The sequence below is a fragment of the Emys orbicularis genome, chromosome 4 (assembly GCF_028017835.1).
Source record: "Emys orbicularis isolate rEmyOrb1 chromosome 4, rEmyOrb1.hap1, whole genome shotgun sequence".
Classification (NCBI taxonomy): Eukaryota; Metazoa; Chordata; order Testudines; family Emydidae; genus Emys; species Emys orbicularis.
Window position 1 is genome coordinate 157,975,151 of NC_088686.1, and position 10,684 is coordinate 157,985,834.

The 10,684-nt window shown below is 48.4% G+C and overlaps 1 pseudogene; it reads left to right on the plus strand.

Annotated features, from left to right (window-relative positions):
* The window catches only part of LOC135877976 (RING finger protein 112-like), a 1,138,053-nt pseudogene that overhangs the window by 1,039,385 nt on the left and 87,984 nt on the right, over positions 1-10,684 (plus strand).

Here is a 10,684-nt window from a genome sequence, read left to right on the forward strand (position 1 = left end):
TCAGCGTTTCTAGCAGATGGCTGCAGTTTCACTCACACTAGCAGAAATAATAGAGATAAGGAGGAGGGAATCGAGGGGTAGTTAGTTTACAGGCGTCTAACTCAAGGTCGCAGAGACTGGGAAAGTTTTCTCACAAGCTTATTGTAACAGTTGTCTGGAAGGGAGGGGTGAGGGGAACAGCCAGACAAAGAGATGTATGCAAACAGTTTGGGGTATAAAAGGTAAAAGTTATTTGTATTTGTTGCACTGGATTTGAGACATGCTGGTCTCCTAGTGCCATTTCAGAGCTCTGAAATAAACTTGGCTTGCTTTCTCCCCTCGGTGTCTTTATTGGTGCCAAGCACACCGGGCCACGGACCTTTGATGTCCGCTCGAGCCCCTTGAGCGGCCAACAGCATCATGCGAGTTGGGGTTGAGGTCACAGTGGGATTTAGGTTTAAGTGAAATTTTCCACCCTGTTTTTTTGGCCCTGTCGCCCTTCTCTTGGCATGACTCCAGTGACAATTTAGGGATCTGCCCCATCCACCTCGGGAATTCCACCTGATCGTGTAAAGTTGGTATTATGAAATTGTTGGGTTGTGGAGCCTTCATGTGGAATCCACCATTTCTTGACCGGGGAGGGCTGTGTCAGCAAGGCTAGGGAGAATGTTCATTCATTAGACCTTAAATGACCACCCATTCAGGCAGACACACCTTGGAAATTGGGTTCTCTGGGATTGGCAAGATCCACCCCTCCAATTCCTCTGCAAGCAGGGGGAAGCAAAAACTCAACCAGGGAGGAGCAAAGACACCAGGTGCTGGGATGGGGACACATTAACTGGAGAGAAGACACACAGAAGCAGGAAACATTGGGCAAAAGCCAGGCAAAGACAGGAAGGATGGAGAGGAGATGGGCATGCTTTGATAGCTGGGAGGGGATTCTTGTTTAACTGTGGACCAGACAAAGTCAGAGAAAGCTAGCTGAGCGGGAAAAACATCGTGACTTGGAAGAAAAGCCACGAGCCATGGGGAAAGGATATGGGGCACCCCACGGTACTGTGTCCAAAACCAAAGCACTGCACACTCCCTAGCAGTGAGGAACCCGAGCCAGGGAAATGCACGTAGGTGTGCTGGTTATTTTGTCTAGAGCTGTGTATTTCTTGTGCTCGTGAGCACAGCTGAGTGACATCATTTGGAGGTATCGTTTATTCACTGAAATATGTCGTTTGGGGTCGACCAAAACTTCACATATTCAGACTGAATTCGCCAAATAGTTTCAGATGAAAAAAAGTTCAGAGAAGTGGAACTGTTTCTTGGACATATTCCAAACGAACCATTTGCACTTTTCACTTCGAAGCAACACTTTCTTTTGAAATTTAGCTAGATTTATATATTTAAAAAAATCTTAATAAAAAGGGGATTGAGAAAGAAAGAAAGAAAAAGAAAACTGGAAATGAAGCTAAATGAAAACTGGACAATCACAGCCCTGGTTTAAGTCGGGGTCTGTGTATTGCCTGGCGTGGCGGGAGCCCTGATCTTGGCCGTGGTCTGTGCAGCGCCTGGCGCGACAATGGCAGCCCCGATCGCACTCAGGGTCTATTCAGCTTCTGTCACAATGTCTACCCCCAACCCCAATCTCTTTCACTGCTCCTTTGATTAATGAAATGTCTGCTTATAAGGAATGTTGCACCGCTACTTTGATCAGTAACGGTTATCCATCTGCAGGTACTGTAACCATAGGCACATACTCCTTGGGTGTCCAGGGCTGGAGCACCCACAGGGAAAAATTAGTGGGTGCTCTGCACGCACCGGCAGCCAAGCCCCCCTCACTCCTTGCCCCACCTCCTCCTCCCCCCGTGAGCGCGCTGCGTCCCCGCTCCTCAGCCTACCTCCTAGCGCTTCCCACCCGGCAGCTGTCTGGTGGCATTAGACGAGGGAGTAGCTGGAGCAGGAGCAGCAGGGAGAGCCCAGGGCCTGTAGCAGCACCTCTCTCCTTTCCTCCAGGCCAGAGGGCTACAGGAGGGTGGTGTGGAAAGTCGGAATCTGGTCAAAGGAAACCACCCTGGCCACTGGAGAAAGAGGTTTACTGTTTCCTGACTGACCAGGGCAAGGGCTACTCCAGAGCAGTTAGGAAGGTGCTAGAAGCAATTAGGTCAGGCAGACTCCACAAGACACCTGGAACCAATAAAGAACTGATTAGAAGCAATCAAAGGAAACAGCCAATCAGGTCACCTGAAGCCCATTTAGAACCGGCTGGGACTCGTTTAAAAGGAAGCCCCTTCAGCGAGTCTGGCTGGTAGGAGCTGGGAGTAAGGAGGTGTGTTGTGGGAAGACTGGGAGAAGGAAGGTGCGCAGGAAAAGACGTGGGAGAACAAGCGTGGTCAGGTACCAAGGAGGGTGCTAAGGGTGCCGTTTGGGGAAGTAACCCAGGGAAGAGCTATAGCTCCGGTAGTACAGGAAAAATACCTGTTGCCACTGCCAATTAGGGTCCCTGGGCTGGAACCCAGAGAAGAGGGTGGGCCCGGGTTCCCCCCAACCATTCACCCCCCCCACACACACACACACACACACGCTCCCTGAGAGGGAAGGCAGGGACTAAAGAGGGTTCTTACACCGAACCTGTTGACTGGCCGATGATGAAAGTGGTGCAGTAAGCTGTAACCCTTGCCTCTAGGAGGGGAGAGAGGCTACATTGAGGGTCACCGCAAACCTCTGAGGCAAGCCCTAACTGCCCCTAGAAGCACAAGACCCCCCGAGGCAAAGCCGGTGCTCTGCCACAGTTGTTTATCACTGCTTGTGTCCACTGCTGCCTTGCATGGGGTTGTTTCAAGCTCTTTGCTATAGTCTGTTAGCAAGACAGCTGCGAGCTTATGGTTCTGTGGTTTCCTGTTATGCATCTTGTGCCGGCATCTTACCAGGCTGTGCAAGTTCAGGCCCCTGTATCCTGCTTGTGCTTACAGTGTACCAGGCAGATTTAATGTCTGATAGAGACTCCCACAAGCCCCCAGCTCCCACCCTACCCATCCTCATAGCACCCATGTGCTTCCTTCCACCGCCCTCTCCCAGCCGTGTCCCACGGATGCCAGCAAACCCACTGCCAAGGGCGGGTCTATGGACACCCCAGCTGGTGCGGAGCCGCTGGCTCTGATCTCCCTTCAGATTTATTAACCACAGAACAATAGATTGTACGTGATTATAAGTGAAAAGCGAAGAGATCAAAGTTGGATACTGAAGAAATCCAAATAAATTCCCTGTCTGAATTCTACAAACTAAACAGGATTTAAATCAAGCAGCATCTCACCCTGACAGATGGTACAAACAGAGGAACCACTCTTCCCCAGGGCAAAGGCTTTGTCCTCCAGCTGTTGAGCTCAGGAGAGAGAGGCCAGGTGATGATGTCACTCCCGTACTTTTATAGTTTCTTCCAGCTTACTGGAAACCTCCCTTTGCTGTGACGTGGGAATGAGACAGTCCCCATTGCTCAAGCGGCCTCCATTGTATACGGTCTATGGGACAGTGGCTTGTTTCCTTGATGGGTGTTGATGAGCCATTAACACTGTCTGACTCTCTGTGGCTACTCCATTGTTGTACCCAAAAGGCTGGTTGTGGGTGCCTCCAACCTCACCACATATTTCAGTGACATATACAGCAGTATTTCATAACCTCACATAACGTGCAGGCTGGGCAGCTAGGGGGAATTGGCAGGAGCTGCGCTGTTGATGGTTCATGAGTAGCTGGGAGAAGCATTCATGTCACTCACCTGGCTGTGTGCCTACCTGTGGGTGGCTGTGTAAGTGCAGTGTCTGCCAGAGGTTTGTAGCTTGATATCGGCATCACAGTGTGAGAGGCACCCCTGATTGGTGTGTTTGGGAGGGCTCAGTGGCTCCACAGTCCAGTTTGCACTCCAGGGACCAAGTCACAGGGGGTCGCTATTGTCTTTCCATGTTTAACACCCTCCCACCTCTGCCCTCTCGCCGGGGGGCTCTGCTCTCCGACTCCTATCCCTGGCCCTGTATGTCACCAAGGAAAGAAGGAAGCAGAGAACAGTGGTCCCCTGCCTCACCCTCCAGCAGGGGCAGCGCTAGCAGCAATATGGCCACGGGGAACCCACACACCCCATCATGCTGTTGTCCAAGGAGCAGCCTCCCCAGATGCTATCAGCAGAGGAAGACCGGACTCAGTGCAGCTCCCCGGCCTGGAAATGCTTAAGGACTGCTCGGGAATGAAGGTAACAGGCTGGCATTTATAGGCATCGCCGTGCTGGTGGGGCTATGAAATGCCAGAAATGGTGAAGTTTGCCACTCCTCACCCCCCACGCCGCGAGATAAGCAGTGTCAAAGTCCTTTAAAAAACCCATCTCGGTCTGTTTCTGGCCCCTCACACACCTGTCTTGTTCCCCAGCCCCACCTCGGCTGGGAATCACTGAGGGAGCAACTGATTTCGGGGAAAGCAGAACTGAAAGGAATCCAAGCTGATCTGGTGAAGCCGGGGGCACATGGGCAGTCACTGAACTGCTCCCTTGTGAGGCCAATGGGTGGGTCTGATTGTCACGTCCTGGAACAATTAGATCCACTGTGGCAACTCTAACAATGGACTAAAGGAAACAGCAACGGGCATCCTCTGATCAAGCCAGTATCTGGGCGCCCATGTGGGCACTCTTCTTATGGTAAAAGAGGGACTTGTTCGTCTTCAGCTGAATCCCTGTCTCAAGAGACACAGACTGTTGTTGCATCTTTTTGACCCAAGTGGCTAGTCAAAATTCAGGGCCCTCAGGACATCCTAGATGGACAGAGAAATTGCTGGAGTCTGCTCTTCTCTTTGCTGCCATCTTGTTTACTTGCAAGGAACCTATGAAGTCCCGCTTGTCCAAACCCAGGAGAACCAAGAACGGAAGGAGTTTCCTTAGCTTCCAGCCCCTGCAGCCTCTTTAGCCAGCAGAACCCCAAACTCTCTGTATAGCTTTTCCCAGCATCACGCTGTGCTCCCACACTCCTGCCTCTGCTGCTCTCTCTGCTCTCCTCTGTTCTGTCTTTTGTCTCTCCTCAGCTCCCATATGATCTCTCTGCCCCCGCCCCTACCTAATCCAATCCTCAGTCAAAAGCTCCTGGGAAAGTTCACACCCACCTTTTGTCTGAGGTGGGGCTGTGAAGAAGTAGAAACTTTCTGTCATATATTTGAGGCTGGTGCTTGCCTCAGTTTCCCTCTCAGTTTCCTTCTCATGCATTGTTACCCAGGGGATGCAAAGGGGTTAAAAGCCACTCTTGGTGCAGAACAGGAAACATAGGGTGTGTGGGTGATGTAACTGCCTGGGGTGGGGTGACTAGGTCATTACAGGACTGGCTGAAACCGACCCCTATCAGTGGAGGGTTGGTCAAGAGAATGGGAGCCCCAAGGACTGAACAACTGACACCGATCCATGGGGATCTCTGGCAGGTGGAGAGTGTGGACTCAGCAGGGTCCAATGTACAAGGATCATTGAGCCCGTGTGGCCAACCCCAAAGAAAAAGGGGAACCCTTTTTCTTTGGGGTTGGGGGCACTGAAGAGGTTACTCCAAAGGTCTGTATCAAAGCCAGGGTGCAGCACCGATCCTGTGACCCCAGGACAGGAGCCTATACTGACTGTTATCTAAATGGAACGGTGAGTTCAAGCCCGACAACCTCAATGGGGTTTTAACTCAACCCGTAACAAGGTTTCACTCTGCTCAGAAGGCTATCAGTCGCACCTATCACCACAGTCTTTGGCCAAGCTGACAGAGGTCTGATAGACAACATGATGGTTTTCTTTCTCTACGCCACCTCTGAGCCATTCCAAAATTTCTGGGAATCTTCTAGGCACCAATGGCCGGAAACCCACTGTTACGTTGCACTCCATATTCTTTATGGAAATATACTTATGCATATGAATATGACATAACTGGAATACGCTTTATGCAAAATGTGTCTTGAGACATATCATTGGAAAGGTTATAATTTGCTGAATGTGTTCATCCTATTTGTATGCATGTATCATTCCTATATTGGAAGTTAAAAATATGAAGTGTAAATCTAAGTTACGAATATAGTTATGCCAAGCAAGGGCCATTAATGGTACTTCAGAAACTTGATGACTCTTAAGCAAGAAACAATTGGCTATAAATGGATTTGTTTTCCTGTAATTCTGTGGGACGCCTGTGAGGAGGAGGGCCGATGGGCATCCTTGTGAAGACGTGTATGTGTCAGCTCATGCTGGAATCCATCTTGGATTTTATATTTTTCCACAAGGCAGGGGAAAAGTTTAAACAAAGAGACAAAGGATTCCTGCCTTTTGCCAAATCTATATAAGGGTGTGAAGCAGGACAGAGTGGAGTTGGGAGGATAACCCTGCTTACCACCCAAGATGTCTGCTGGAACTAACAGAGACTGAACAGGGGAAGGATTGGGTCCGGACTAGAAATGAATCTAGTCTGTGAAAGAAGCTTATTGGAACATCTTTGAGGGTGAGATATTACATGTAATCAGTTTTTTAGTGTATTAAGCTTAGCCTTGTGTGTTCTGTTTTATTTTGCTTAATAATCTACTTTGTTCTGTCTGTTACAGTAATTCCTCGCTTAACATTGTAATTATGTTCCTGAAAAATGCTACTTTAAGCGAAACGATGTTAAGTGAATCCAATTTCCCCATAAGAATTAATGTAAATGGGGGTGGGGGTTAGGTTCCAGGGAAATTTTTTTCCTACAAAAAACATTATATGCATATACAGCATACGTTTTCAATAATTTAAAACATTTTAATACTGTACTCACAATGATGATTGTAAAGCTTGGTTGAGGCAGGGGTTTAGCAAGGTTGGGGCAAAGGGGCTTTCCCCACTTTGCCAGCCCGGCACTCCTGCCGGGGAGCAAGGTCGGGGGCTTTCCCGCTCCCTGGATGGAATGCCAGGCAGGAGGAGTGGGGTAAGCCCTCACTCCCTGACCCCCGGCTGTAACGCCGGTCAGGCAGAGCGGGGTGAGCCAAATAACTTTATAACAGAACATTGCACAACTTTAAACGAGTATGTTCTCTAATAGATCAGCAACCTAATAACAAAACAATGTTAACCGGGATGACTTTAAGTGAGGAATTACTGTACCTCTTATGACCACTTAAATCCTACCTTTTATGCTTAATAAAATCACTTTTGTTTATTAATAAACCCAGTGTAGGTAATTGTTAGCTGGGGGACAAACAGTCTGTGCATATCTCTCTTAACTAAAGAGGGCGAATTCTTATGAGCTTATATTGCATGGTTTTCTATGCAGTGTAAGCTGAATTTATCTGGGGTTCAGGCTCCCAGAAAGGGCCACACCCCTCTGCAGAATACAGACACTGAGATCAGATCAGCTCTGTGGCGACTCAGTTAAAAGGGACTCGCCTCAGCACCCCAGTGCACAGCCTATCTCTGCATCTGTGCTGGAGGAGGCCTGGAGAGCCTGGCTCAGCAAGACAGAGTTAAGGGGTGCCCATGCTGGCAGAAGGGTTAGGTTCACTGGCATCTCAGCACATCAAGTGACACCCAGAAGGGGGTCCCAAAAAAAGAACCCATCACACCCACTAATATGGGGGGAGATGGAAGAGGCAAAGGGGGGAAATGCAGCTTCAAGCATTTCTGGTTTTCTGAGTCTTTAGATTGTGCCTCAGTTTAATTTTCAAGCTTCGCTCTGGAACCAAAAGAGCTAGAAACTGTCTCCATGTGAATCTCAATGTTCACCTGACTCCCAGAGCTCGCCTGTCTGTGTGGGAGATCAGTCATTCCAGGAGTCACCATGGGACAATGGGCAGAGCTGAGATGGTGGGGTGGCTTTAGGCTGACCTTTCTCCTGGGACTTCTCTACAGGTCAGAAAATTTGAAATGCTGAACCTGCTAAACTGATTCAGCATTTCAAATTTTCTGAACTGTAGAGAAGTCCTCAATCAAGGCAGCACCAAGGGTGAAAAAGTAAATTTACTGGAGCACTGGTTTCTCTTTCACGATCCCTCCAACTCTGGCTTTATCCCCCAGCTAAAGACTTGCAGGAAACCAAAACTGTTGGTTCAAAGGTCAATGAAGGTGTAAATGCCAGGGGTGCCTGTTCCGAGAGGAAGGCAATATGATGGCTTAGATAGTTGACTGTATCAATTTTATCTGAGAGACAAGGTGGTGAGGCAATATTTTTTATTGGACTAATTTCTGTTGGTGAGAGAGAGATGCTTTCAAGCCACATAGAGAACATAGGAACATAAGAACATTATAAGGGCCGTACTGGGTCAGACCAAAGCTCCATCTAGCCCAGTATCCTGTCTGCCAACAGTGGCCAGTGCCAGGTGCCCTGAGGGAATGAACAGAACAGGTCATCATCAAGTGATCCCTTCCCTGTCACTCAATCCCAGCTTCTGGCAAACAGAGGCTAGGGACACTATCCCTGCCAGTACTGGCTAATAGCCATTGCTGGACCTATCCTCTATGAATTTATTTAGTTCTATTTTGAACCCAGTTACCATCTTGGCCTTCACAACATCCTCTGGCAAGGAGTTCCTCAGGTTGACTATGCATTGTGTGAAAAAATACTTCCTTTTATTTGTTTTAAACCTGCTGCCTATTAATTTCATTTGGTGACCCCCTAGTTCTTGTGTTATGAGAAGGAGTAAACAACACTCCCGTATCTACTTTCTCTACACCAGTTATGATTTTATAGACCTCAGTCATATCTCCCCTTAGCAATCTCTTTTCCAAGATGAAAAGTCCCAGTCTTATTAATCTCTCCTCATACGGCAGCCAATCCATATTCCTAATAATTTTTGTTCCCCTTTTCTGAACCTTTTCCAATTCCAATATATCTTTTTTGAGATGGGGTGACCACATCTGCACACAGTATTCAAGATGTGGGCGTACCATGGATTTATATAGGGGCAATATGATCTTTTCTGTCCTATTAGCTATCCCTTTCTTAATGATTCCCAACATTCTGTTTGCTTTTTTGACTGCTGCTGCACATTGCCAGGTCAGTATAGATTTGGATCGTATTGTGACATTTCTATACTTTGGGGCAGCACTCTGTATGCCCCTATATTCCTCATCTGTATATAATCGTGATCTTACATATAAAGCAGGCCAAGTGAGATATCAGGGGAAAGGTTATGATCTGCTAAAAGTCATTTCTCTATCCATACATGCATATCATTAATGCATCTGAAGTTATGAGAATTGTGTTGTATGGTTCTCACTAAAACATGCTGTAAATTGGGGAATCAGCCAGATATTAGCTCCCCAGAGGCAACAGCAAGGGAAGTAACCAATGCCGGGCAAGGTGTCAAAACAACCATCAACAGCCATGGTCCAGCAAGGGAGCTACAATGCAATGACTCACCTGCATGAGGCCCCACCAGGGGAATTGCTCAACCTTGCCTGGGGACTCAACAATGCCCCCCAGACATGCCTGGACTTGTGTTCTACAAGCACATGGATTCAGGGTGTTAGAGGGCTTATCCTTCACCCTCCCACTTCCCTGATCCTTCTCACGTGAACAGAGACCAGAAATATCCGAAGTCTGGAGGTGCAAACAATTCAATGTTTATTGGGGTTAGCTTCCAGCAAGCATGAATCCAATTTCTTTTTTTCCTTGTTTTTCCAACTTACTTCCTGTTTACCCCTAATTTATATAGTAAAATTCTTAGCAATACCTTAACCAATCTTTTTACTAAAACTTAACTAGCCAATTAGAAGCAAGAGGAAGTCTAAGGACAGGGTAGGCTCATTACTAAATGAAGAGGGAAAAACAATTCCAGAAAATTTGGAAATGGCAGAAGTGCTAAATGACTTCTTTGTTTCAGTTTTCACCAAGAAGGTTGCCACAGAGAATGCCAGTGAAAATGAGGTATGTTCAGATGCTAAAATAGGGAAAGAACAAGTTAAAAGATACTTAGACAAGTTAGATGTCTTCAGGTCAGCAGGGCCTGATGAAATGCATCCTAGAATACTCAAGGAACTGGCTGAGGAGATATCTGAGCCATTAGATATTATCTTTGAAAAGTCATGGAAGATAGGGGAGATTCCAGAATAGAATATCTGGGTTGGAAGGGACCTCAGGAGGTCATGTAGTCCAACCCCCTGCTCAAAGCAGGACCAATCCCCAGACAGATTTTTGCCCCAGATCCCTAAGTGGTCCCCTCAAAGATTGAACTCACAACCCTGGATTTAGCAGGCCAATGCTCAAACCACTGAGCTACCCCAACATAACGCAGTCCTTAGGAGCCAAAAAATCTCACCATGTTATAGGTAAGACCGCGTTATATCAGGGTAGAGAGAGGAACCGCTCCCCACCCCAGCTCACCTCTGCTCTGCCTCCGCCGCCTTCCTGAGCGCGCTGCTTCCGCTCCGCTTCTCCCTCCCTCCCTCCCTCCCTCCCTCCCTTCCAGGCTTGCCGTGCCAATCAGCTGTTTGGCCCGGCAAGCCTGGAAGGGGGGGGAGAAGCGGAGCAGCAGCAGCGCGCTCAGAGGAGGAGGCAGAGATGAGCTGGAGTGGGGAGTGGTTCCTCTGCACCCCCCGTTACTTGCTGCTGTCCTCCCCAGGGCCCCCCCACCCCAGCTCACCTCCGTTCCACCTCCTCCCACGAGCACGCCGCATCTCTGCTTCTCCTCCCTCCCTCCCAGGCTTGCCGCGCCAATCAGCTGTTTGGCGCTGCAAGCCTGGGAGAGAGGAGAAGCGGAGATG